This window comes from Macrobrachium nipponense, chromosome 3, assembly GCF_015104395.2.
Source record: "Macrobrachium nipponense isolate FS-2020 chromosome 3, ASM1510439v2, whole genome shotgun sequence".
NCBI classification, from domain to species: Eukaryota; Metazoa; Arthropoda; class Malacostraca; order Decapoda; family Palaemonidae; genus Macrobrachium; species Macrobrachium nipponense.
In genome coordinates, this window is record NC_087202.1 from 118,012,364 (window position 1) to 118,037,364 (window position 25,001).

At 40.0% G+C, this 25,001-nt stretch overlaps 1 protein-coding gene across 1 annotated transcript in view; it reads left to right on the forward strand.

Annotated features, from left to right (window-relative positions):
- The first annotated feature begins 11,090 nt into the window (after positions 1 to 11,090).
- The window catches only part of LOC135222482 (neurochondrin homolog), a 137,993-nt gene continuing 124,082 nt past the window's right edge, over positions 11,091 to 25,001 (forward strand). The window contains exon 1 of the mRNA XM_064260566.1: positions 11,091 to 11,221. The gene's annotated coding sequence lies outside the window, so the exon portion shown is untranslated. The remainder of the gene's footprint in view (positions 11,222 to 25,001) is intronic.

Sequence of the window (25,001 nt, forward strand, 5' to 3'; positions counted from 1 at the left end):
GCAGAGGCATCATCGATTCCCCAGCTTTACTATTTAGCTTCTCTTTGCTTTGCTTTGCTTTGCTTTGTTTGGCTTTGCTTTGCTTTGTACGCAACGCCAAAATTTCAGCTCAGTACCATTGGTACTCGCTCTCTCAATGTCAAGGTATTCCAAAGAACTCAAGTCTGCGCTAAATGATAATTAAGGTTATTCTGAAGGACTCGAATTCACGTTTTCGTTCGTTATGAACGGACTTCGGGCGCCTCGGAAGACTCAAGGTTGTTTGTGTTGAGCAGATTCGGTATATCTGAAAGACTCAAGGTTGTTTGTGTTGAACAGATTCGGTATATCTGAAAGACTCAAGGTTGTTTGTGTTGAACAGATTCGGTGAAAGACTCAAGGTTGTTTGTGTTGAGCAGATTCGGTATATCTGAAAGACTCAAGGTTGTTTGTGTTGAACAGATTCGGTTTATCTGAAAGACTCAAGGTTGTTTGTGTTGAACAGATTCGGTATATCTGAAAGACTCAAGGTTGTTTGTGTTGAACAGATTCGGTAGATCTGAGCATTCGGTCAGGTTGTGTTGAACAGATTCGGTATATCTGAAAGACTCAAGGTTGTTTGTGTTAAACTGATTCAGTATGTCTGAAAAGACTTAAGGTTATTCGAAATGAACAAATAGGAAGTCTTGTATAGACTTTTAAGGTTTTAGTATAATAGTGAAAGTAAGTCTTAATTAATGAATTGCTGAGATACGCTGGAACTGGCTGGCTCTGTTAAATGATAAGGCTCACGTAAATTTGCATACCGCTTAGAATATAAAACAGGAGTTTCAGGAAATTAAACGTAAAATAAATGATAGGAGCATTCAGTACCCAATTAGATCTGAGATATCTTTGTCGTGTATGGTAACACAAAATTTGTTAAATGGCGCAAGTCTTGGTGGGGTTTCTATTTGATGAGAGACCTGCTCGGGAAATTAGCGCGGAAAAATAGTAAAAGCTTACCTAAGGTTCATATGATTTCTCCAGATAACGGTTAAAGAATTTTGCTTACGCAAAGGGGGGAAAAAAAAAAACTTGGCCCTTAGATTTATCATGGCATACCGCTTGCCTAGAATGATTTTTCATTTCAAATGTGGTTTACCCAAATCCACGCGGTTAGTGTTGGCAAAAGCTGCTCAGGTGAGACAGTTGAAGGTTGCCTGCATCTGCTTGATGAATACCTGGTGTGAGTGAAACTTTACTTAGATTTTAATTTTGGAAAACAACCTCGTGCGTAGTTCTGGGAATATTTCCTCTTGTCTGGGAAATAATGAAAGGGTGCAGCCATTTCACGGCTTACTGACTGGGAGATAAAACAGAATGAAATAGAAATTACCACGTGCTATGTTTTATTGAGAAGTTAATTAAATGCAAATGCTAGACACACATTTTGGTTCATGTGGCATGAACAAAGTCTTACGCCATTATAAAATTTACTCGGCAAAGGAAAATGATATGCTTGCCTAACGAATTCCTAACCTCTGAGAGAGAGAGAGAGAGAGAGAGAGAGAGAGAGAGAGAGAGAGAGAGAGTAAAAATAATAATGCCAGCGATACAAAAAAAATTGCTGGACAAGTAGCCCTCGTGGCTTCTAACGTGTGCCTAACTAAATTTTCGAACGGAAAAACTGTCTGAATCACACGGGAAGGAAATACCTTCACTATTTCCTGTCTAACACTTCGAAATTCGCTCTTCTTTTTGCCTAACTAGCATATTGTGACAGACATGCAAGCTATCATGCATTAGCTACCAGAGCTTGTGGAATGGTTAATAACTCTTTTCTCTATAAAGGGTTGCATGCAGGTAGCCTGACAAATTCCTAACTATTTCAGTCACGATTGTGGTCACACCTAACATTAATTAAAGATAACAACACTACTTACTGTGGAACTGGATCACTTGTGCACTTATAAGGGGAATTTATGCTTTTAAAAGGAGCGTTTCTTATCTTGCAACTAGGTTTTTTTTTAGTCAAGTTATTCAGCTGATAGTTGTATTTGCAAGGGGGCAGGGCAATCTGCAATACCTGATTATCGGTCGCCACTGATAAGTTTTCAACTAGGGGATCTAGTTTAACCAATGGAGATGTATGCAGCTTTCCTTGGGATAACACTATTCTGGCTCTAGCCGTATGGATAGATAAAAACATATACACAATTACACCTGAGGGCCTTCTTCAGAAGGGGGAGTGAATAGGTAAACTCTTAGGGTTTAACTTAATTACATATACTAGCAAACTGACCCATCTACGATAGGTGATAAAATACGGGTGCAGAAGTGAAAAATTTATATGTACTATTTGTTCAGCAATATTAAAATAAGGGCGATTTTTACACATACCTACTACAGAACCTCTTTGTACACAATATTATAAGTTTGTCCACAACTTAATTTCAAGTTGGCAGAGTCAGTTGCTCTGCTCATCGCCACATACAGTTGGCCATGCGTGAATATGGGTGACGGCAGAAACACACCAACACGATCCAAAGTCTGGCCCTGCGACTTCTCTGCAGTGAATGAGAAGGCCAGGTTGATGGGAAACTTCCTGCGCCAACAGACGTTTGCCGGTGTGAGGGCCCGTTGCTATCACTGCTTCGATGACGTGGGAGTTTAGCTCTGTAACGGTGTACCTCGTTCCGTTGCAATGTCCATTGGCAGGATCGAAATTCCGAAGCAACATTACCGGGCAGTACTTCTTCAACGTTATTTTGTGCACTGGCAGTCCCGATGGATTTAAGTTATTCAAAAAATCTTGCGGATATTGATGATAATTTTCATCTTCTATTGTGTCCAAGCTGAAATATTCGCGACTTTCTCCGGGGAAGTTGTACAGAAATTATGTATGAAAAATCGTAAAGTAACTAAGTCTACGGGAATAACCAGCCTCGTTTCATGGCCAGAAACAGCTCCGTTTCAGGGAATCCCTTCTCACCCCCACCCCCTACAAAGGAGGGGGTTAGGTTGGATGAAACCCCATTACAAACCATCTTAGGGGTCCCCACCATAACCCTGCCAAGTTTCATGCCCATCTTACAAGCCGTTTGGCCGTGATTGAATGACAGACAGACAGATAGATAGACATTACGCCCATTATAGTATGATTTACAATAGAAAAACCACATATCAGAAGAATAATAGCATAACTGGGACAGGTAAAGGATGGTCTCTCAATACACGATATCAGATGAAAATGAATGAGGTATCCTTGGAGAAACACTAAAGGGAGCACTCTTCGTAGGGCACCGTAAGGATGGGAAAACAGTGGGAATGTCACTGCACAAAGTGATGAACAGATCCACAGCTAACTCCTAATCTTTACCAGGAGATGGATTCATCGTCTTCAGGCTCCGACAGAAGGTGTGCAAGTGAATATTAATGATTTGAGGAATTTCGCTGTTGGTCCCTGCAGAAGGCGTTGGATAATATTTTCGCGGGACCTCATGTCAATGTGGGGTCTTTCGTTTGGGCATGGTCATTGTGGCTCGGGCCTCCAATATGACACTGAGCACATGGTTAGTTCCGTGCCTTCTGCTGGCTGGTTCCTTGGGCGAGGATTAGGCCTCCCTCCGAATCAGTGCATTGAATCAAGGTCTCAGCAGTCATTTGGACAAAGAAAGGTGATTAATGGATTATCCATCAAAGGGAGTGTTGAGAAGTTTTTACTGGCGAATTTTGCCTACAGTTTACTCTACAAATTACATGAAAGATAATGGATATGATTTACATATCAAAATATTGTAAACTGACTGTTACTGAACTGGTTGGAGGATGAGATGGCGTGTGAGGGTCGTACCTCTTTAATATATATATATTTATATATATATATATATATATATATATATATATATATATATATGTGTGTGTGTGAGTGTGTGTGTGTTGTGTGTGTGTGTGTACACACAAACGCACACACACACACACACACATATACTATATATCTATATATATATATATATATATATATATAATAGATATATAAAGATTATATATATATACCCACACACACACACACACACACATAGATATATTATATATATATATAGAGATATATATATAATTATATATATATCTATTATATGAGATATATATATAATATATATAGATATATAGATATATACACACACAACACCACACCACACACCTATATAATATATATATATATCATATATAATATATATATATTAAATATATATCTTATATATAGATATATATATATATATATTATATTATATATATATCTATATATATATATATATATATATGTTGGAGTCGAGTCTGTAATCGAATAAACTAAATATCTTAATAAACGCAAAAGGGCATAACTAGAGACTACCTTTACATTAACCGAGACAGAGAAAAGACAGAAAAAAAGTGATAATAAACTGAGACATCCGAGATGTCAGTGCAGACGAAAAAGGCAACAGAGTATTCATACCATATAGTCAAATACGAAGTCATCATTTACCACTGGCCAAAGAACCAATAATGGAAATCTTGACCTCGCCTGGCCAACTCTCGCGCACCGTTACATTAACTTGGTAACAACCATTGAACCAAATGCAAAGAGAAAAGTCAATTTAGACATTAATGAAAAGGGATCCCATAGAAGTAAAACTTGGGAAAATTATACTAGATCTGGTATCATATGACAATCAGACAGAATCCCCTATATATATGAGGACTCTGAAGGCAGAAGTCAGGGAGAAGTAAAGCACCGAGGGGAGAGATGTGTGGAAAGTGACAGTAAAAGCCCAGAGTGGTTTGTGAACTTAAATTGAAATTTCTAAGTGCCCAAAAACTAAGTAAGAATTCAAAGTCCAAATTTACAGACTTATAGAATTTACAATGTGCCTTTTAAGATAAAGACTCTGTTACTACTACACAGTGGAAGGTGGAAAGTTTATAGAATTTTTAAGACATTAAATAAATGTATACGGAGAGACAACTATGATATAAAAAAAAAACACTTGTTTCCAAGATAGCTGACATCTAAGCACGATAAGGTGGGTTCAGAAGAAAACACCCATCAAGCAACTTATTCCTACTTAAGTGAAAGCCCATAGCGCAACAGATATAGTTTTTCTAAGAATAAATCCCCATTATAGAATTTTGGTGGCAGCTTAGCGGATTTTAGACCTAGACAGCCGATGACTAGAAGGAATAATCAATGGGTGCTTTCGAGACCAAGTGACGATTGTAATAAGAAAGTATCAAGATTTAGTGAAGTGTTTCCTCTATAAAGACCATTGCAAAGTGTAATCAGTTACAAGTGTTCCCCACCGAAGATTCAGTCACTCCACCCGCAAATCTCCACTCCAGAAATAAAGAGTTTGTTAAGAAATAAAAGACACTTTAACAACAAAGAAACTCCATGATCATCGATTTTCATGAAAAAAGAATATATGTCCATCTAACATAGAAGAAGACGAATTAAGGCTGGATCAGACATCTGCAGCTCGAGCTGGTGGACACCACAAAAGCCGTATTACGACTGAATTACGACCGAATTACGATCTCGTCACCATGTTTCCTCACACTGTCGCCGAGTTTCACGATGGCCGCCGAGTGATTGCGGACCGTGACCAGTTTACGTCCGAATTCACTGCTGATATATATATATATATATATACATATATATATATATATATATATTATATATATATATATATATATATATATATATAAGTCATATCACATTACCGTGATTCATATACATACATCGAGCTACAAATGTCCTTCAATATCTAATTCACTCTACCTCGGAATTAATATATTTTCATATATGTTTAACCGAAAGGGATTTTTTTAGTCGATAAGAGATTTGTCGGCTCCCAGGCGCGAACTATTGAAACCAAACAAATCCAGGACAACAGTGAAGCTTTAAACCACACCACCACTGCAAGAGGCTATAAGTTTATGCCCCCTCTCACCTACAAATACCTGTCGCTCTCAGGTATTCGTTGTTTGGAGACTGCATCAACCCACCTCGACCTCGGTAACGTTGTAGTGCTTTTGTCAGCACGTAACCATTATATAAGTCATATCACATTACTGTGATTCATATACATATATCGAGCTACAAATGTCTTTCAGTATCTAATTAGCTCTACCTCGGAATTAAAATATTTTCATATATGTTTAACCGAAGGGAAATTTTTTAGTCGATTAGAGATTTGTAGGCTCCCGGGCGCGAACCATCGAAACCAAGCAAATCCAGGACGATGTATGTATATGAATCACAGTCATGTGATATGACATATATAATGGCTACGTGCTGACAAAAGTACTACTACATTACCGAGGTTGAGGTGGGTTGATGTAGTTTCCAAACAACGAATACCTGAGAGTGACAGGTATTTGTAGGTGTAGGGGCATAAACTAATAGCCTCTTGCGGTGGCGGTGTGGGTTAAAGCTTCACTATCGTCCTGGATTTGTTTGGTTTCGATGGTTCGCGCCCGGGAGCCAACAAATCTCTTATCGACTAAAAAATTCCCCTTCGGGTAAACACTCTCCGTTCCTGATTTCGTTTCCCGTCCACTGGACGGTGGTTCGATCCCATGGGGGAACGAAATTATTATCAACTAAAAATTCCCCTTCGGTACATATATGAAAATATATCATTTCCGAAGTGTTAGAAGCGAATTAGATATTAAAGGACATTTGTAGCTCGAATGATTTATATGAATCACGGTGATGTGATAAGTATTCATATGGAAATATATTAATTCGGAGGTAGAGCGAATTAGATATTAAAGGACGTTTGTAGCTCGATATATATATATATATATATATATATATATATATATATATATATATATATATATATATATATCTCAACAAGGCAGTGGACGTAGGGAAATTGACACCCATTTCCCTTTTGCAAGACGAGAGAGAGAGAGAGAGTCATCCATCCTCCCTCATTTGACTCCTCGACTACAAGACACTTAATATAAAATCAGTGCAGTGTGATTTCAAGAAAAAAGAACATCGGAAAATATGTAACAGAGGAATAATTTGCCATCCAGCAGAGGAAAAGAAAATACGCATTTTCACTCTCAGAGAGAGAGAGAGAGAGAGAGAGAGAGAGAGGAGAGAGAGAGCCGTCCCAACAACACAGACAAGAAAAGGCAGTCAAGAAGAATTAAGTCCTTGAATATCTTCACAAGATTTTTTTGAAGCTAACATGATGTGAATACTTCTGTTTGACAAATTGTAAGACACAAAAGACTTGCATTTGAGTTAGATAGACATAAATTTTTGGCAACGATTTTCCTTTTTTTTTTTATTGATTAGTGGTAATCATTTACTAAACATTATTCAACATTTCTATTTACTAACTCGTATTATAGATCGGCATGTAATAAGAAGGTATAAGAACCTCCTTTAATACAAGAAGCCAAACAAACCAACTGACAAAGGACCATTGTCAATTGTAGGCGTAGGTGTAGCCATTGTCAATGGCTACACCTACACCTTCAGCTTCAAAAACAAATTAAATGAAGCCAAATTCTATCTACGTAGATTTGTCAACAGGAGAAATATGGTGTTATGTTCATTCTAGTGCCTATAGAAGAATAAAGAATTGGGAAGAACTAAAGCAATATCTAGGGATATTATATTCCACAGTAGGCGAAACAGACCCTGTTATCAGCCTCGCAAAAATAGTTGAAGGATGGAGGGTAGTCGATATGTATGACATTGGAAAAAAAGAAAAAACACTACTTGGCAACGTTACATTGAGTCAAGCTTCTGACAATACAAAAAAAAGAAAAGAAAAAATAGATAAATAAATAAATTAAACAAAAATACTGATAATAAAAAAACCATGTTGCCTCAGATTTTGAGCATGAGACCACAGAAGGACGATGACGGCAGCACGGCACCTTCGCCTAGTCAAGTGCAAACGCCCTTGGATCACGAATATCTCGTGAATCAGTCACCAAGGATGAAATTTTAAGAATAGTTAACGTATCTTTGGAAAACGACCTCAGATTATGTCTCCGCTATTATCATTACTGATTTACACAAACTGCTTGGATCAAAGCGTCTGCATTCCGCATGCTTGTATAGCACGGCGGCTGGTACCGGGCCTGGATGCAAGTAATGTCATCGCTATTTCACAGATACATGCTGAAATTTATGCTACAGATATTATTATTATTAATTAGTGTGCAAAAAGGAGAAGGCTGTAAATAAAATATAAATTATTTAGTAAATTAATGAAGGGAAATCTACACACCGAGACCAGAGGCTGACACCAGGCCTCATATCCCTTGTAACCCTTTACGAGATCCACACCAAGTAGAGGGCAAAATATGGTCCTTCGATGATACATTGCAGCCTCCCTTTCATTGAATAGGATCTGCGATATATATAGGTAAATAATAAAATGAGGATTTATATAACACTGTCCTTTCTTTCTCTTCGCTACCAAGCTTCGATACTCATGCTCTTGTAGTACTACTGGCTGGTCTTTCAAGTTTCAAGATGAAACTTTGGGACAGTTTTCTCAAGTACCTACTCTCAATTCAATAAGTGTTTATATATATATATATATATATATATATATATATATATATATATATGTGTGTGTGTGTGTGTGTGTGTGTGTGTGTGTGTGTGTGTGTATGTATATACAATGTTATATTGGTGGAGTATTAAAGTTCCGTGTTTAATAAATTGCCGTCATTTAGTGTGGGCCTGTCCTTTCTCGTTACCGGTTCCTGTGCAGAATTTAGAAATGATGAAGGTACCTTATCAGAGCTTTGTGACGTGTAACGTCCGTTGTGTCATGACTTCCCGTCTCAACATTTCTATGTTAATCGATTTTGGCTTTACGATTACATAAGTGTTAAGAATAATGACAATAACTTAGCCTGAATGCTCCGTATCCTAATTCTATCATTTTCCCATTCCTTTTGGGCCTGGTGTTGTCCTTAGCAATGTGTTGCCTTGATATGAGAGAGAGAGAGAGAGAGAGAGAGAGAGAGAGAGAGAGAGAGAGAGAGAGAGAGAGAGAGAGAAGTGGGTCAACTGAAAAATTCGTCATTGACAGTCGAGGCTAATCAATGCCGTCTCCTAGATATGGATTTCAAGATGTCCGTCGTATTTGTCGATAAGTCTTTGTGGTTCTGAGTTAAACGTTCTCGATTGGAAATCATACAGCAATTGCATGTCCCTTCCACAGGTAACAGACAAAAGCAGAAGGTGCTTGTGGTTATTTTGTTGACTTTTCTACTCGATTTTCCTTCATTTCTCAGTCACTGTATAGCTTTCTCAATACTTCACCCGCTCTCACCTGAAATATTTTCAGAACGTTTATTCACATATTGTTTTTTTTTCTTTATCCTGGGACGCTTGTTTTGCTGGTCAATAATCTTTTTGGATGGAATCCATATGAATATGAGAACTGGCTTTCATGTTGGTAGTACTGTAGTTATAGGTACAGCTGGGTCCTGAGACGGGGAGTGGAGAATGCTACACTGCATCGAAAGGGCTGTTTCGACTTCTTACATTATCGGCATTTTGATGGTGTGGGTAAGGTCCAAAGACCTTTTCTTTGATCCTAGGTATTACCAGTAATAACGCCGATAGAAGTTATGTAAGCAGACTATACGATTATAATGTTTGTGAGTATTTGTGTATATAGGGCCTACCTCTAAATGCCTTAATAACTTTTTGTCAGTAAATACGCAGCGACAATAATCGAATAAGAAAATTCCAACCGCAGGCTGATGATCGTAAAAGCCACGACCATTATCGTGGTAGAAGCGTTATCGATAACATTACAGTAGCCCCGTATATACTACTCAAGGTAAGAAATGAGACTTTACCTTGGTCCTACCATCCACCAGGGGATAAAGGGCATTGGACGTCGAGGGTACTTCTTAATTAACTTTCTTGGTCTCCGTGAAGAAAACAACTGCGAAAAACAAGGTGTATAGAAAATAATGGAAAATAAAAAATAAAATAAATAGAAATTACTTTCTACCAAACGGATGGCAGCAAATAACAACTCAAAGAGAAAACTATGTAAAATTGAAAATTTAAGCGACAAAATGATTAGTGGTGAATTTCTCCCTATATACAACCACAATATTGTATAAGAGGGAAGTTGTACCCCCCCCCCCCCCCACACACACAATGTGCATTGAGGGGCCGTGAGTTCCAGGTTTTCTTCAAATATCAGTTTACGCACACATGCTCTAATTATCAATGGGACTTTAAACGCCATTTACATATAAAAACCAAGAAATGATACATCAAACCAAAGCTGAGAACTTTACATTTACAACAATGCCCTAATATAAAAAAATATATTTACAAATAAAAAGTTATTGATGGTTTCGTGAGTTCCAGGTTTTGGGCGGAATCAGCCAAAAGAATGAACATTAAGTAAACGTAATAAAGAAAATAAAATGTTAAGAGATGAACTTTGTTTAAGAATAAAACGATAATTTACCATTCCCGATTTGTAATAGCAGTGCATATATCGGAGACTCCCATCTTAATTGTGGAATAAATCATATAAAGTTCAGAAATTGTCGTATAAAAAGTATTTTCGCAAAGGATTATCAAATCATTGTGAAAAGCATTTTGCTCTCCATTAACAGGATTCGCCTATCGAAGGCGTTATTTACATTTCTGTTTAATGAAGAAGAACGGTTTAAAGAATGATGGCAACGTTTACACAGTTCACAACTTATTACCAACACTTCTGGGGCTGTTCGCTTCAAATTTTAATTTCGGACAGATATGTATAACTTCAGCAAAATATTTGTAACTGAAGGGATGATGATACTTTGAATCATCAGTTATTTCAGTTTATCTGTTCATCAGGATTTGTTTCGAATATATTGTGAATGAATTATTTTTACAGCAATGTTTTCCCAGTGCTTTTGTTTTAACTATTGAATAATATGACATTTATCAAATTTATCATTCAATAACTGATTAGAATGATTGCAATGCATTCTTAGTGAGGGTTTTAGACATTCTTATTTAACAATTGCGAGAATTTATTGTTATATGTGATCTTTGGCCACAGCAAACGTTTTCAGTAAAGTTAGGCTCACGAATTCTCGCACGCTGCATCAGCTGATGGATCGCAAGCCTTGAAGTACAGATGCGAGGTCGCTGCCTGTCCAAAGTTTACCTTTCCTGGAGGCTTTTGGATGTTAGGTATTACTGAACACCCAGGTAAGGGTTGGTATCTGTAAGTGCTGTTGTAGTTCAGGGAAGTTATCTTAAAATCTGATCGTGACTTGTATGGCACTGGACCTTGGCCTTAGTATGTACTACCTAGGTAGCCTACGTCATGTTAGCTGTGTTACGGGGACAAGGTGGGATAGGTTTGTCGGTACTGCTACAGATGCTGTCTGACGTACGATGCGATGTTTTCGAATTAATTTTATAGGTTAGTAATGTCGTATTAATAAGGTTATACCGGTAGGTGGATTACTTTTGGGCCTTGGCTTCAGGGCCTTTATGCGGAGAAGAACGCAGCCATGGGAAAACCGTAGCTGGAATGCCTGCCGCCCTAACACTGCGTCAGAATTGTGACGCAAACTCAGTATGACGCTTTTAAGCCCCATTCGGGTAGCTCAGCAGTTAGCTGCATTTATTAGACAAAGGTTGGCACCGGCCTGATGTATTAGAGTGTTGGTGTGCGTGTGGCTCGGTTGTGTTTCGTAGTAGCTTTCTTGATTGTAGTGATGAGCTCGTGTTGTGACTCGGACGTCGAGGATGGGGTCAGTCCAGCTAACCCCATCATCAGCACGATCCTCTTCGATTTAGACAACACTCTTATTTTTACCACCAAGGCTGATGATGCAACTTGTGAAACGGTAAGGCACCCATTTAGGTAAATGTTAACCTTGAGTTATGTAATCACATAGCTAGAAGGACCATGGACTTACCCAGCCTAACCCATCTGCTTAGTCAAATTGTTTTAAGATACCTATTTTCGTTTCAGTCTATTATAAACAGAAGGTGTGCACAGTTCATGACTGAGCTTTTCAACTGAAGGATACACAACATAATTTTCGTTGATTTTCAGGAGTTTTAATGGTAACTTAGGAGTTAATTTGAATTAACTCGTGATTCATAATTTAGGTGCAGCACAATCCATGTAGTAAGCTAATTTACTTGTGATAGGAATTTGTAAAAATGTACTTCTTGACCTCAGTATCCTTTAGTAAGTTGCTATTATGTATATGCACTTTTTTCAGTATGTTTGATTTAGGCTGCATGTGAGATTTATTTTTGAGTTAGGCATTGTTTCAGAAATAAAACATGAAAACTCCCAAAATATTCATGAAGTTGGAAAGGTGTAGGGTAGGTTTATGCAAATGCATATCACTCAAGGACAAGTTTATTGCCTGATGAACCAAATAAGGGCAGTTGGAAGTCTTTAAAAAAACTGATTAATTGGTTAAAAGTTATAAGACATTATTCATGACTGCAACATGTTCTCTATTCCAAAATATGTAGTGCCCACTGGTGCTTATTTGTTTGTACTAACCATGATCATGTTCTTGTAGAAACAAAGTGTTTTTTTTTTATCAGCCAGTCAGAACTTTTACCAATGCATGTTTGTTTTAAGCAAAACATGAAACTATGGTAATTAATATAATGAAATTATTGCTTATGATTAAAACTTCCCATTGTTCATTTGATTTGTAGGCTACATTTATGCATGTTCGTATCATCTGTGACAATGCACAGATTTTGTACATTTGTACCATTTTGGTTTTTTGTTTACTATAGGCATCATTGTTTACATACATAGAATTTGATTCAACAGATTCAGTTAAACTGCATATTGTCCAAGTGAAGTTGTTGTCTTGGTTTTTTTGTTTTGTTTTGTAGATGTGTATTGATGCTTGTTCTTGTGTTGAAGCAAAATTAAAGATTAATTGGTAAAACTGTATTTAATGTGGATTGGTATTTTAATAATAGATTAGTGTATACAGTTTATTTTATTGTCAATAATAGCTATTGTAGTTCCTTAGGCCTGGTCCTTTGCCTTATCAGTGACAAGTATTACTAGTTTGAACTTTAAATGGAGATGTTCAATTCCCTATGATGTTTACTATGTACTGTTATCTAATAAACTGTGATAATTTTAACCAATATCTGAAGTATATTGATAAAGTAATATTTTTTCAGGTTATGCTTGGATGTATTAATATTAATGAATTGGCTTATGTAGTTGCAATTACTGTAAATGGTTTTGTTTAGAATGTAAAGATTCTGTCTTATTAACAGCATTAGATATATTGGGTCTAGCTTTTTGCTTTGTTGCAAGGTCAACCTTGTCCTTTCTGTACAATATTCACAAATGCTTTTTTGCTGGAGTGCTTCCTCTTCTACCTCGGGGTTATTGTGTTGCTCTGAAATTAGGTTTCCTACAAAATTCTTTGTTAATTTGTTTCCAAATCTCTGTGGTCTCTTCAAGAGCTACTTTATATTTTCAACTGAAGGACATTCCCAGTGATACCCTAGTACATGCGCTCATTTAGTCTATTTTATTGTATCAAGGTTTCTGTATTGACAAGAAGGCAGGGAGCAGAAATTTTTCTTCATTTATTGAAAAAGGTAGAAAAGTCTTAATAAATTTTTCTGTGCTTCCATGATTATTTCCTTGTCAAAAGGTATGCAGCATATATAAAATATACAGTAATACTTCAATAATAAGAACTCAACATTATTCAACCCACCTGGACCAGGGATCAGGCCAGAAAGATATATGGTATGTAAATTTTAGAAAACTTAAAAAACTGCTCTGTGATCATTGGTATTTCTACACGATTTCAGGAAAATGCTGATAATGCTGCTTACGGTCATAAATAGACTGAGAAAGGGATATAGAGAGTCGGGGAGGCATGGAGAAGTTTCCCAGGTGGGGGGTGGGTCGGATGGCTGGGCAGCAAGGAAGAGAAGGGCAGTAAGGCTCTGTAGAGAACTCATCCAGAGAAGGGGTTGTTTTGGAAGGTGGGTGGGTTGATGGATAAAGAGGGATAGGCAGACTCTGACTTGCTAGAGCTTGTTTTGTATCTTGTTAATATGTTTATTTCCCTTTACCTCCCCTTATTCTTTGAAAGTTTGAATTTCAAGTCATTGGGCCCTTTGGGCTTGTTCCTTATGAATAGGGTTCATCTTCTGAATATAATAATAATAATGATAATAATTCATTATTTGGGATGAATCTTACCTGCTGTTAAAGTTAGTTTATATCTGTGCACTGATAGGCTAGTCGGCATTCAAACAAAAGATTGGATGGGTGCCCAAATGACTTGTTCTCCACCAGGTGTGTTTTGAATGTTTTAGCTCGTCAGAATTCTCCTTGCTGCCATTGTTAATAGACGCTTGTTGATGTGTCATGGCTGTATGCTGCTATCATGGTACTGTAAATTTATTTTTCCTAGGATGCCTCTACTGGAATCAGGGCTAAGAACATCAGGTTGTGTGAAAATGATTACTGTGTTAGCAGGACAGGATGTTGATATTTTAGGAGATACACACTGTACACTGGCTGCATGGTATAAAGGTTGATTTGAGAATAGATGTGAAGAAGCAGGGATTTTTTAGTGACTTGATGCTTAACCCTTAAACGCCTAAGAGGTATAATAAAAATTGTCTCCCGTATGCCTAAGGGGTCTCGGAGTGAGCGCGGAAGCGGAAAAAATATTTTTTTTCAAAAAATCACAGCGCACTTAGTTTTCAAGATTAAGAGTTCATTTTTGGCTCCTTTTTTTGCCATTGCCTGAAATTTAGTATGCAGCCATCAGAAATGAAAAAAAAATATCATTATCATATAAAAATAATGCGATATATGATAGCGCAAAAACAAAATTTCATATATAATTATTCAAATCGCGCTGTGAGCAAAACGGTTAAAGCTAAAGAGTTAATTTTTTTCATTGTATTGTACACTAAATTGCAATAATTTTGGTATATAACACATTGTAAAACGATCAAAGCAACACAGAGAAAATATTATCACAAAATGATGCATGAATTCGTAACACGCGGATGTAAAAAATTTTTTTCAAAAATTCACCATAAATCTAAATATTGTTCTAGAGACTTCCAATTTTTTTCAAAATGAAGATAAATGATTGAATATTACTATACTGTAAGAGTTTTAGCTTACAATTGCAGTTTTCGACCATTTCGAACAAGTTAAAGTTGACTGAATGTCGAATTTTTTTTATATATTTCTTTATATGCAAATTTTTCAAAAATGAGAAAAGCTACAACCTTCAATCATTTTTTGTTGTATTTTACATTAAATTGCGCACATTTTCATATATAAAACTCTATGAAACGCCTAATATTAAACGGAGCAAATATTCCGAGAATGCGATTTACGCATTTCGGAGATTTGCGGCAGAGAATCCGTGCACGGAGGGAAGGAAAGTTTTTTTTCATACAATCAACTTACCTGTCAGATATATACATAGCTAAGACACTCCGTCGTCCCCGACAGAAATTCAAATTTCGCGCCACTCGCTACAGGTAGGTCAGGTGATCTACCGGCCTGCCCTGGGTGGCAGGACTAGGAACCATTCCCGTTTTCTACTCATATATTTTCTGTCGCCGGTGGTATCAACGTCGTTGCTGCCACCTCTTGACTGGAATTCGCTTTTCTAAGCAATTGATCATCTTTTTGTGGACTTTTGGTGACGTACCTGGATCGTTGTTTTGGCATTCGCTACTGTGGACTGGATTTGGACTGCTTTTTGATTTTTCTTCAGAATGTCTGATTCAAGTGTTTGTGTGAGAATGTGTGTGAATGTAGGCTGCAAGGTGAGGATACCGAAAGCTTCGGTTGATCCTCACACTGTATGTCGCAAATGTAGGGGTTTTGATTGTTCTATTTCTAACACCTGTCATGAGTGTGAAAGGTTGAATGTTGAGGAATGGAAGACTCTAACTTCTTACTTGAAGAAGTTAGAAAGGGATAGAGTCAGAAGGGCTGCATCTAAGATGGCGGGTAGTTGTACAAGGCCTATTGAGCCTTTGGATAATTCTAACTCTTCTCTTAATTATGATTCTGTATCAGGACCCTCACTGGCCGTACATTCAGATTCAGCTTCGGAAATGCTGAACTGAAGGCTACGCTTCACAGGATGAAATCCGAAATGGCTGCCATAAAAGGTAAGGATGGTGAAAGTGACTTTAGTGAAGTGAGTGTCCCCAGTGTTGTGGAGGGGGCGTCTGACCGTCTCTGCGACGCTCCCAGGCCTAGACCTCTTCCAAGCTCCCAAGCCCAGAGGAGAAGGAAAGTCGAAAGCCGTACGGAGGTTGTGGAGAATTCCCCCCGGTCAGGCGTCCTTCAGCAGGTGTGTGTATAGGGACAGCCTGCTCAGGACCGCTATCGAAAAAGCGTCCTCAGAGAGTGCTTCTCTTCGTCCGCTTCTCCCTCTCCTAAACGAGGGTGGAAGGATTCAGACTTGTCCAGGCCCCTGAAAAGGCACTGGAGAGATCCTGGTTTGGATTCAAGCCCAGAACGCTTTTCGGAAGAAGAACCTCCTTCTATCAAGAAGGCGAAGGAGGGTGGGTTTCGCCGTTCCCCATGATGGGGGCGAGGGGGAACACGCCTTCGAGGTCTACCTCTCCCGTTCAAGAAGACTGCAGGAGAAGCGTCCAAAAGGATCATTTTGGCGGTACAGGAACAGCTTTCCGCCCTAGTAGGAGTCCTTTCGAAGGATCCTCCTCGTAAGAAAGACGTCAGACTGCCGGTCAAGAAGACTCGTCTTCCTTCTCCCACCAGGAGTGAGGCTCCTGTGAGACGTGAGTCTTTTGAGATCTCAGATAGAGACTCGTGGAAGATCTGGATCCGCCAGACAAGCGCGTAGCAACAGCCAACGCGAGGCGTCCTACAGACGAGAAGCGTCCTCTAAGAGAGAGTCAGAACAAGCGGAGAAACGCATTACAGACGAGAGGATTCTCCCAGATGGGATACGTCTGCCAGATCAGTAGCTTCAGCCGAGCGCGGAGTAACAAGCAGGCGGGAGCATTCATCCAAGCGTGAGGATCAAGAAGAACATCTGTCACCCGCCAAGGTAGGGGAATTCAGGAAGACGCGAGTCTTCAACAAGGCACGAGGAGTCAGTCAGGCGCGAGACTTTTCAGAGGCGCGACAGGCACCAGTCAGGCGCGAGGCGCCAGCCAAGCGCGAAGAGTCAGTCAGGCGCGAGACGCCAGCCAAGCGCGAGGATCTTGCCAGGCGCGAGGCGCCAGCCAAGCGCGAGGAGTCAGCCAGGCGAGAGACGCCAGCCAAGCGCGAGGCGCCAGCCAGGCGCGAGGCGCCAGCCAGCGCGAGGCGCCAGCCAGGCGCGAGGCGCCAGCCAGGCGCGAGACGCCAGCCAAGTACGAAGAGCCAGTCAAGCATAGGAGCTCTTTACACTCTCTTAGCCCCTCTCCTATCAGGTAGTTTTGTCCCCAGTAGAGAGAATTGTTGGACAAGAAGACCCGGAACGAGAAGTGGCCTCTCCTACTGATCCGATTATGGAAGAGGAATCTGAGGACGAGTCTCACAGTAAGGAAGGACTGTCGAACTACAAAGTCTTGACAGCTCTCCTTCTCCAGGAATACGGAGACGCATTGATCCCTGCGGCTCTCCTTCGCCTCGTTCTCTGTTTTATCGATGCTCGAAGACTCCGAAATCGTCGGCTTTCGTGAAGATGAGACCGACGATTTCTATGAAGAGAGCTCTGCAATCGCTGGATAACTGGATGCTTACTAAGAAGGAGCTAGTAAGGACAGTTTTTTGCATGCCTCCCCCTAGACTGACCGGCAAGAGAGGGATTTGGTACCAGACTGGGAGAATATGGGTCTCACTCTCCTGCTTCAGCTGAAGCTGACTTTTCCAGTCTGGTAGACGCATCCAGGAGACATAGCCTTCACACGGCTAAGATTACTTGGGGCCTTTCAGAGTTGGATCATCTCCTCAAGGACTTTTTCACATTCTAGAAGTCTTTAACTTCCTAGATTGGTCCCTTGGGGTGATGTCCAAGAAGGCTCATGCCCCTGAAGGGCTAGAACCGGATGTACTCCTAGCAATTCTGTCATGTATTGACAAGGCGGTGCAAGACGGCTCAGGGGAAGTTTCTTCCTTGTTTGGAGCAGGTCTCTTGAAGAAGAGATCTGTGTTTAGCGCTTTCTTGACGAAAGCAGTATCACTCACAAAGAGCAGCTTTGTTATTCGCCCCTAGGTCTGATTTTCTGTTCCCGTCACAGTTGGTGAAGGATATTTCACGATCGCTGACGGAGAAAGCCACTCAAGATCTTCTCCTGCAATCGTCCAGGAAGAAGAGACAGTAATGATGGGAGAAAAGAAAGTGACGTCTACTCCTGTTCGGCCCTTTCGAGGCGGCCCTCCAACTAGAGTTACCGCTAAAAGGAAAACGACCGAGAAGAGAGGTCGAGCCTCGTTCCGCCCCTTTAAAAGGGGAAAGTGAAGTGGCGCTCCTCCAAACACCAGTAGGTGCCAGGCTCCGGGGATTTGCGGAAGCCTGGACTCGCATCGACACAGATCCTTGGTCGATGTCGGTTCTTCAGAAGGGATATCTCATTCCTTTCCTGGACAATCTCCTCCCCTACGTCAACTCCGAGGGAATTGTCCGCCAATTACAAGGACCCTGTGTTGAAAGATACTCTTCAACAAATGGTGGATCAGAATTGTGGATACCAAGAGAGCTATAGAACTGGTGCTGGATCAAAGCTCCCCGGGTTTTACAATCGTCTTTCTTGGTTGCGAAAGCCTCGGGGGGATGGAGACCAGTTCTGGACGTCAGCGCTCTGAACAAGTTTGTTCAAAAACAGAAGTTCTCCATGGAAACCTCTGCTTCAGTCCTGGCGGCTCTTCGCCAAGGGGATTGGATGGTGTCTCTGGATCTCCAGGACGCATATTTTCACGTCCCGATCCATCCTTCGTCGAAGAAGTACCTCCGTTTCATGACGGGGGGAAGGATCTTCCAATTCAGAGCCTTGTGCTTCGGCCTGTCGACGGCGCCTCAGGTTTTCACGAACCTTTTGAAAAATGTGGCGAGATGGCTTCATCTGAAAGGAATCAGTATATCTCTTTATCTAGACGACTGGCTCATCAGAGCAAAGTCAGAGGAACAGTGTTTGGAGGACCTGAATGTGACACTAAACCTTATAAAGACTTTAGGATTACTCGTGAACCTCGAGAAGTCCCAACTGATCCCCAGCCAGAACTTGGTCTATCTGGGGATTCGGAATGGATTCTCGGGGTTTTCGAGTATTTCCTTCTCAAGAGAGACTAGCGAGAGGTTTAGAAAAAGTCTCTCTCTTCCTAAGGAAGGAACGGACTTCGGCGAGGGAATGGTTGAGCCTGTTAGGGACCCTTTCCTCGCTCGAACAGTTCTTTCACCTAGGAAAACTTCATCTCCGTCCTCTTCAGTTCTTCCTCAGAAGTTCGTGGAACATGAAGACAGGACTACTCTCGGACTTTTTTCCCATTCCAGATCTGATAAAACGTCATCTAGAATGGTGGTTACTCCCACTGAGGGAAAACAAAGGTACTTCCCTGGAAATACAGAGCCCAAACCTTGTATTGTTTTCCGACGCGTCGGAAAAAGGTTGGGGAGCAACTTTGGGAAAGAGAGAAGTGTCAGGCACTTGGAATGCTCTTCAAGTGTCCTGGCACATAAACTGCAAAGAACTGCTAGCTGTACACCTAGCTCTAAAGAGCTTCGAACCGTTAGTTTGCAACAAAATAGTTCAAGTAAATGCGGACAATACAACCGCTCTGGCATACATTCGGAAGCAAGGAGGTACTCACTCGTATGCCCTTTACGAACTCACGAGAGAACTTCTGTTGTGGACATCCCAGAGGAACATCTCTCTCTTGACGAGGTTCGTTCAGGGAGTAAGGAACGTACGAGCGGACAGGCTGAGCAGGAGGAACCAGGTCCTTCATACCGAGTGGACCCTCCACTCAGAAGTTTGCCTCAAGCTCTGGTCTCTTTGGGGAACTCCTCATGTCGACCTCTTTGCCACGTTCCTCTCGAGGAGACTGGAAGTCTTCTGTTAAGGGTAGAAGATCCCAGAGCTCTAGCAGTAGACGCCTTCCTACTAGATTGGTCTCAGGTAGACGTTTACGCATTTCCCCCATTCAAGATTCTGGGGCAAGTACTCAGGAAGTTTGTGACTTCAAAGGGGACAAGAATGACCCTGATAGCCACTTTTGGCCAGCTCAAGAATGGTTTCCAGAGGTACTGGAGTGGATAGTAGACTTCCCCAGATCCCTTCCACAAAGGAGGGATCTTCTCAGACAACCACACTTCGAGAGGTTTCATCAAAACCTCCCCGCTCTCGCTCTGACTGCCTTTCGACTATCGAAAGACTTGTCAGAGCGAGAGGCTTTTCTAGTAAAGCAGCAAGCTCGATCGCTAGAGCCCGGAGAACTTCCACTATCCGGGTTTATCAATCCAAGTGGGAAGTTTTTAGAAGGTGGTGTAAGTCAAAGAAGTTGTCCTCCTCCAGTACCTCTGTAGCAGAAATAGCTGATTTTCTGTTATTTCTGAGGGAAGAGTCGCACCTCTCCGTAGCCACGATAAAGGGCTATAGGAGTATGCTATCGGCCGTCTTTAGGAATAGAGGCCTAGATTTGGGAAACAATAAGGATCTGCATGATCTGATTAGGTCATTTGAGACCAAGAAGTCTAGAATGACTTCTCCCCCTAACTGGAATCTAGACGTAGTACTGAAGTTCTTGACTTCAGAGAGATTTGAACCCCTACATTTGGCCTCGTTTCGTGATATAACAAGAAAATGTTTATTCCTTTTATCACTGGCGACGGCAAAAAGGGTTAGCGAACTGCACGCCCTTAGTGACAAAGTCGGGTTCAATGTAGATTCAGCCATCTGTTCCTTCAAGGAATTATTCTTGGCGAAGAATGAAAATCCTTCGAACCCCTGGCCGAGAAACTTCGAAATAAAAGGATTATCGGGTCTCGTCGGCAAGGAACCAGAGAGGTCTCTTTGCCCGGTAAGGGCTTTAAAGTTTTACTTAAAGAAGAAGGAACAGTTGGGAGGTTCTAGACAAGGCCTGTGGTGCTCAGTGAAGGATCCATCAAGACCTATGTCTAAGAATGCATTAGCCTTTTTTGTCAGGAACGTAATTATGGACGCTCATAAGGCTTGCACGGACGATTCTTAAAAACTTCTGAGAGTAAGAGCTCATGAAGTGAGAGCAGTGGCGACGTCTCTCTCTTTTCAGAGAAATATGTCGCTGAAGAATATCTTGGAAGCGACATATTGGAGATGTAATTCTGTGTTTGCGGCTCACTATTTGAAGGACGTGCGTGTGACCTATGAAAAATGTTTTTCATTAGGTCCTTTTGTGTCTGCGGGCACAATCCTGGGTACAGGAGCTTACAACAATCCTTAAGATTTTTTTTTACTACTTAAGTCTAATAGATATGTTCTAGACTTTCTGCTGAACAAGTGCAGTTGCCGCACAAGCGGCCAGTCACTTCAGTTTAGTAAGGAACTCTTGTGATATCTTATATTAGATAAAAATTTTTTTTTGAAAATTATTGTGTGCTTGTGCATTGTGGTTGAGTTACGGTTGTTGCGAAGAGTTGGGGATAACTCTGAGCAATTTTTAATACTAACATGGTGGTTAGGATCAGGTGGTCGGGATTGGTTGTATGCTCCTTAATAAGGTGTGTTGTCATGTAAGTGGATCAGCACCCATTGACAAAGTCCTTTCAGGCTCTGCCGAGTAAGTGGATAAGACCCCTTCGGCAGACCCACAAGAATTCTTGGCCATAGATCACATATCTCGCTAAAGTTTCTTGAGGTGATGCAGACTACGGGGAAAACACCCACGAAGTCTACCACCTATCAGGTAGGAACCAAGGTTTTTATTTTATACCTACAACAGATGTTGTTTACCTGTCTATTCTAGTAGTAGCTGTCTCTTACCCTCCACCGAAGGGTGCCAATCAGCTATGTATATATCTGACAGGTAAGTTGATTGTATGAAAATGATATTGTTATAATACAATAAAGTTTCATACATACTTACCTGGCAGATATATACGATTAGGGCCCACCCAGCCTCCCGCAAGGAGACAGGTGGAAGAGAAAATATATGAGTAGAAAACGGGAATGGTTCCTAGTCCTGCCACCCAGGGCAGGCCGGTAGATCACCTGACCTACCTGTAGCGAGTGGCGCGAAATTTGAATTTCTGTCGGGGACGACGGAGTCTTAGCTATGTATATATCTGCCAGGTAAGTATGTATGAAACTTTATTGTATTATAACAATATCATTTTTTTAAATTCACCATAAATCTAAATATTGTGCTAGAGACTCCAAATTTGTTTCAAAATGAAGATAAATGACTGAATATCACTAGACTGTAAGAGTTTTAGCTTACAATTGCGTTTTTCGACCATTTCGGTAGAGTCAAATTTGACCGAACATGGTTTTTTCTATTTATCGTGATTTATATGCAAATATTTTGAAAATGAGAGAAGCTACAACCTTCAATTATTTATAGTTGTATTCTACATGAAATTGCGCACATTTTCATATATAAAACTTTATGTGACAGCTAATTTAAAATGGTGCAAACATTTTGACAATCGCACGTATGATTTTTTCGGAAGAGTTACCGTGAGGACGTAAGGAAAATTTTTTTTTTTTCATAAATTCACCATAAATCGAAATATTGTGCTAGAGACTTCCAATTTGTTGCAAAATGAAGGTAAATGATTGAATATTACTAGAATATAAGACTTTTAGCTTACAATTGCGTTTTTCGACCATTTCGGTAGTCAAAGTTGACCGTAGGTTGAAATTTGGCACTTATTGTTATTTATATGAAAATATTTCAAAACTGATGAAAGCTACAACCATGGGTTGTTTTTAGTTGTATTCTACATGAAATTGCGCACATTTCCATATATAAAACTTTATGTAACGGCTAATTTAAAATTGTGCAAACATTACGTCAATCGCATGTACAGTGGACCCCCCGTATTCGCGTTCTCCAGATTCGCGGACTCACACATTCGCGGATTTCTCTCAACGTTTCCCTGCATTATTCGCGGAAAATTCGCGCATTCGCGGTATTTTTCTATGATAAATATCCACAAATTCCTGGTTTTTTTGATGAATTTCATTATAAAATGCACTTTTTGTGATAAAACTATTAAAAATACCATGTAGGAAAATTTTTAGTGGGTTTTTCTTGAGTTTTAACTAACAAAATAGGCTGTTTTTAGCATTTTTATAGGGGTTCCAAACATTTGCGGGTTCTAACTATTCACGGGAGGGGGGGTCTGGTACGCATCCCCGCGACGGGGGGACCACTATGATTTTTTGCGGAAGTTACGCGCAGACGTAAGGAAAAAGTTTTTTTCCATAAATTCACCATAAATCGAAATATTGTGCTAGAGACTTCCAATTTGTTGTAAAATGAAGGTAAATGATTGAATATTACTTAAATATAAGAGTTTTAGCTTACAATTGCGTTTTTTGACCATTTCGGTAGAGTCAAAGTTGACCGAAGGTTGAAATTTTGGCACTTATTGTTATTTATATGAAAATATTTCAAATCTGATAAAAGCTACAATCATGAGTATTTTTTGTTGTATTCTACATGAAAATGCGCACATTTTCATATATAATACTCCATGTAACGGCTAATTTAAAATGGTGCAAAAATTATGTCAAAGTGACTAAATAATTTCCGAGATGTGTCACTGATACTTTTTAGTGCGATAAGAAAGAAATTTGCGCTTGCGCGCCTGCGTAACGATTGTAAACAAAACAACACCTTGATCCGTGAACTCCCAGCAATCCCCCAAGGCGCGTGATTCAAAAGTTTTCGGCTGGTAGGCCTATAAGTATTTTTCCGCGAATTTTTTAAAAACTTTTCTAGGTCAACGTAAATTACGTCCGGTTGGCACCCAAAAGACAATTTATCTCGACGCAAAATACGTCCAATAGGCGTTTAAGGGTTAAGTTCGTTAGTATAGGAAGAGAAGGGAACCAGATAAATTGCGAAAGCAATTAGGTAGGTCAGGTTATCAACCTAATTTTTTTTTTCACATAAGTAACTTACCAAGTAATTACTTAGCTATGAGTTACTACCCTATGGCAGCTCAAATTTAAAAAAATTTCGGAATGCACGGGAGCGCTCTTTTGTTTTGGCTGTAGGTAACTAGTCCTGCCCACTTTCAGGAAGTAAAAGGTACAACAAAGCTGAAGAGCTCAATTTGTTTCTGCAGATCAATGATGTTTACACACTTGTTGAGCAGCTCTTAGAATTCTTGAGCTCAGTGGATGGTTGTGGTTTTCAACAATTTTTTGACTAATTCAATTGGATTTGGTAGTGCTAATTATATTAGCTTAGCCTTGATGTGTTACCGATTGCATTATGTCAGATTCTAGTTTATCCAATACATATTAGGCTTTGCAGCAAAGGCTGCAAAATAAGACTGACCTCTGCAAAATATGACTCTCATACCATTTGTTACATGGTAGAGGACGAGTTTGCTCTTTAAATCTCTTGTGACAAGAGTACAAGAGTAAGGATTGGGACAATGGAAAATGGCAGGTGTTAGACAATCATTTGAAGAAACTTAAACATGATAGGAATAGGAAACAGCTGCTATACTCAAGTGTAGGGCCTCGAGTCAAGAAAGTTCACCTAAGGATTACAATATTCCTCTACCTTCAGTGCATATGACTGCTTTTTCTTTTATGACAAGTAATTCGACTTTTCCTTCAACTCCGATTCATGGCCCTTATTCTTCAGGACCCAGTGCCTTTGCCAAGTTGAAGTGCGCATAGAACACTGTTGCCCAAATTGGGACTTCGGTGAAAGTCCTCATGGACAAAGTGAATAGTTTTAGTGCAGTGAGGAGGTGGCTATCCAACCCATCAACTCTCCTAGACCAAGGTTCCTGCTAAACTCCCCTGCACC